The 4,498-nt window shown below is 35.3% G+C and overlaps 1 long non-coding RNA gene across 1 annotated transcript; it reads left to right on the top strand.

Moving 5' to 3' along the window:
- On the top strand, positions 2,034 to 2,408 carry LOC110263986. Its single transcript, XR_002349711.1, has 2 exons — positions 2,034 to 2,129; positions 2,306 to 2,408. It is a non-coding gene; the product is annotated as an uncharacterized LOC110263986 (long non-coding RNA).

Genomic DNA, 4,498 nt, shown 5'->3' with positions numbered 1-4,498 from the left:
AGAGCACAGGAATTCCTCCCAGAGATCCCTCAAGCTGAATACTGGGAGTATCTTGAGACGTCTGTCACCAAGATACGGGAAGCTATGGAGCAAATAATAAAAGAACAGAAGGAACACAGTCAAATGCTGACCTATATGTTTAAAGAACAAGAGGAGCAAGGGCGTGACTTAAGGGAATTGAAGCGCCAAAAGCCTTCTCTTGTAGGACCAAGCACCCCAAGGATCAGAGGAACCCCCGTTCCCCTAGAATAAAGGTTGTTAACTTCCAATTTCTGCCTTAACTCTGTGACAGTGTCCTTATAGAAGTTTACCTTAGAAGTCATATAGTAGTAATTAGTATCTATTTTAATTTTATCTCCAATTAAGCTATAGTTTATTTTTCTCATCATCAGCAAACATGAATAAAGTAGGAGATCTTTTGAATAAGAGGCAATAAAATTTCGAGTTTTAATAAGAGAAATTCTAATTAGTTAAATGTGGTGGCAATTTTCCAGAACTATATAATAGCCCATACTTTGCACAAGGATAGATGACGTAAACTGGCGTTCAACGCAAGTTCTCTGCCCAATTCTGGCGTCCAGCGCCAGAAAAGGATCAAAAGCTGGAGTTGAATGCCCAAACTGGCACAAAAACTGGCGTTCAACTCCACAAATGGCCTCTGCACATGACTCACTTAAATCTCAGCCCCAGCACACACCAAGTGGGCCCCAGAAGTGGATCTCTGCATCATCCATCATAGTCTACTCAATTTTTGTAAACCTAGGCTACTAGTTTAGTATTTAAACAACTTTTAGAAGACTTATTTCGTATCTCATGACATTTTAGATCAAAACTTTGTATTCTCTAACAGCATGAGTCTCTAAACCCCATTGTTGGGAGTGAGGAGCTCTGCTGTGTCTCGATGAATTAATGCAAGTATTTCTGTTTTCCATTCAAACACACTTGTTCCTATCTAAGATGTTCATTCACGCTTAACTATGATGAAGGTGATGATCCGTGACATTCATCACCTTCCTCAAACCATGAACGTGTGCCTGACAACCACCTCTGTTCTATATCCGATTGAATGAGTATCTCTTAGATCTCTTAATCAGAATCTTCGTGGTATAAGCTAGAACTGATGGCGGCATTCATAAGAATCCAGATAGTCTAAACCTTGTCTGTGGTATTCCGAGTAGGATTCAAGGATTGAATGACTGTGACGAGCTTCAAAATCCTGAAGGCTGGGCGTTAGTGACAGACGCAAAAGGATAGTAAATCCTATTCCAACCGGATCGAGAACCAACCGGTGATTAACTGTGCTGTGACAGAGCGCGTGAGCGTAGTTTTCACTGGAAAGATGGAAGGTAGCCATTGACAACGGTGATCCACCAACACACAGCTTGCCATAGGAGGACGTGCGTGCGTGAATTAGAAGACTGAGGAAAGCAGAGATTCAGAAGACAAAGCATCTCCAAAACTCCAACATATTCTCCATTACTGCATAACAAGTAACCTTTAATCCATGCTCTCTTGTTTATTTGAAATTCAACTGATAAACATAATTGACTTCCTGACTAAGATTTACAAGATAACCATAGATTGCTTCAAACCAACAATCTCCGTGGGATTCGACCCTTACTCACGTAAGGTATTACTTGGACGACCCAGTGCACTTGTTGGTTAGTGGTACGAGTTGTGAAAAGTGTGATTCACAATTTGTGCACCAGAAGCCTAAAACTCAAGTAAGTACTTACTCTCCTAGTTAAATGTTGTCCTTTTTTACAGCCTTTGGAATATATATAATTATTAGGCATACCCACTAAAAAGCCTTATATGAAGCAGATATTGCTGCTGCCTGCTCTTGTATTTTATTTTATATAGAGTTGGTAATGAACTAGTGATAGCTTCTCATGCAGCAGTGCTGCACTCTTTTACCCTCTTGAAACCATTATTATTGTTATTATTATTATTTTCTTGGCTCTCTTTTTATAAGCTTTGTTATATGTTGAATGCATGTTTGGCTCTATTTAATTGTGTCCAAATTTAACTTGCAGAAACTTTGTAAGAGGAATCAAGAAATTCGGCAAAAATAAATAATTCCTCATACTTCAGGTGCTAAATCAATTGCAAGAAGAAGGGCTGAATTGGTAATCAATTAATGCATGCATATCTAATCTATCTCAAATATAATGCATGCATCATCTCTTAATTTTTTGCATATCTAATCTATCTCAAATAATAATTAGATGAATAATAGATACATGATTGAAGTTAGTAGGCTGCTATTTTTTGATCGAGTCTTTCTACTTTTCTTAAATTTTAGACGGAAGAGACGGGAAAAGAAGTTAGTAGGGTTCAAATGTGGGACATCACTCACAAGAAAATAGATGGAAGTTATGTTAATGAAAAAGCTAAAGAAATAGCGGTAAGACTAAAGTGTAATAAGTAACTTGTTTGTATTTCTTTTTCTTTCTTTTCTATAAGATAATACTATTTTTTATTCTTTCTCTTTTTTTTATACATGTAGGAGAATATTGAAGCACATAGTAGCTAACAACCGATGGAATTAACTGTTAATTCTCCTCTTGATGCTCTTGGAGTAGTTTTTGGGAAAGAGCATCCTGGTCGTGTTTGAGGTTTAGGTATGGGAGCTGTTCCAACAATTGCTTTCAAGAACAACACTACAAGGATTAGTCAAATGAATTTAGATTCTTCAAATGATGTTGGTACATCATCTACTTGTGATCCAAATGTGCAAGAAGAGTTGGATACCGTTAAAGTGCAATTGTAAGCGCTAGTCTCCTATATTGCTTCTAAGGAAGGAGGTAAAATTTCAATACAATTGGCTGGAATGTTACCTACTCAACAAGTTTCACAGGTACAAATACAATTATCCTATTTTTTTCCTTTGCTTTAATATGCTACAGCCTGCATAGAATGGAGTGTGCATTATGTTGGCATCAACGATAGGGGGCTTGAAGAACATTGTTGTTGATGCCTTCACTAATAGATTCTACACCTAGACTAGATTATTGAAAGAATGTGTTAATTGTAATTAAACGAGTTAATTATCGATGTGCTCCTATATGGTTCCTTGAATTACAGTTTGCCACGTGGCATCCCCAAAATGTGCTCCTATATGGTTTGGTCTTAATGGCATCATCGATGTGCTCAAATTCTTTTTTGGCCTGTGTTTGCTATAAGCCAATCCCTGATGTGAAATAATTGTAAAATGTTCATGAATACTTTTGATCTCCAAAATAAGTTAATATTCGGTCATGGTCACTGTTGGCTATCTGAATGTACTTTTGAGTGAATAATTGGATCAGTATTCAGTACAGTACAACTAATAAGAAATGTATGCAACTGAGTACAAGAAGATGAAAATATTGAAAGGACACTCAAGAAAGACAAAAAGTAAAGTAATTTAAGTTTACATTTGGCATGATTTACCCACCAAATTGCATTATTATTCATCATTTCATTATTCACCAAGTTGCTAGGATACAGATTTCGACTTCCCATTCTGATTTTCTTCTAAATTATAATTGTTTAACAAAAAGTGAAAAAAAAGATTTATTAATGTTTGTGGTATATAGGCATAAGTAGGAAGCAGTTAATGGTAATAGGTGAGCATGAGCGTGTGTTATTGCTGGTTGTTGACTAAGGGTTGTTCTTATTTAGGTTACACACTTGACATTAATTTCTATAATTTAGCATGCACGGTGGATATAGCTAGCTAACGTCGTTTATTTGTTTATTTTTCCTGCTCCAAATTCCATGGTAGTTACTACTGTTGTTTGTTGCTGCTGGCTTCAGGCTATTGTTTGAAAATGATTCTATACATTAGTGAATAGAAAGATCTTAAGTTTCATTCTTTGTCGCTGCTATGGTTAACAAGCACATGGGAAAGCTAATTAACAACTAGCACTAGTAGTATTATTAGTAATATTTTATATGTATTTTTTAGATGAATTCAAATTCATAATTATTCACTTATTATTAATATATGCCTTTTTCTTGTATTTCTTGTGCTCATAATAATTATATTTTTGTTGTAGGAATTGAATCAGGAGAGTGAAATTTCATCACCAAAAGAGTTAGGAAGTAGGGCTTCTGGAGCAAGCAACAAGGAAGCATGACCTTGCTTGATATGTTAAGACGTATATTAAGGATTATATGTTAAGACATACTATTGAAAAATGTTATTTTGATACTTTGTTTTTGGATTATGACATTTCAATTATGACTTGGATTATGACTTTTGGATCATGTATGAATTAAAAATTATCTTATGATGTTTGATTTATGGCTATACCTTTTGGTTATTATGAGAATTTTAAGTGAGTTTCAAAAGTATCACTTTAAATTAGTAGTTTCAATCTTATTTTAAAAAGCATAAAATTGTCATCATAATTAGGTACAAACGGCGGTTAGAAACCTCCATTTTAAATGAAAACGACGCCATTATACACTAGTAGAAACGGCGGTTAAAAACTACCATTTTAAACGAAAA

This window comes from Arachis ipaensis, chromosome B06 (assembly GCF_000816755.2).
Source record: "Arachis ipaensis cultivar K30076 chromosome B06, Araip1.1, whole genome shotgun sequence".
NCBI classification, from domain to species: domain Eukaryota; kingdom Viridiplantae; phylum Streptophyta; class Magnoliopsida; order Fabales; family Fabaceae; genus Arachis; species Arachis ipaensis.
The sequence above is the reverse complement of the archived record's forward strand: the minus strand, read 5'-3'. Positions and strand labels throughout refer to the sequence as shown.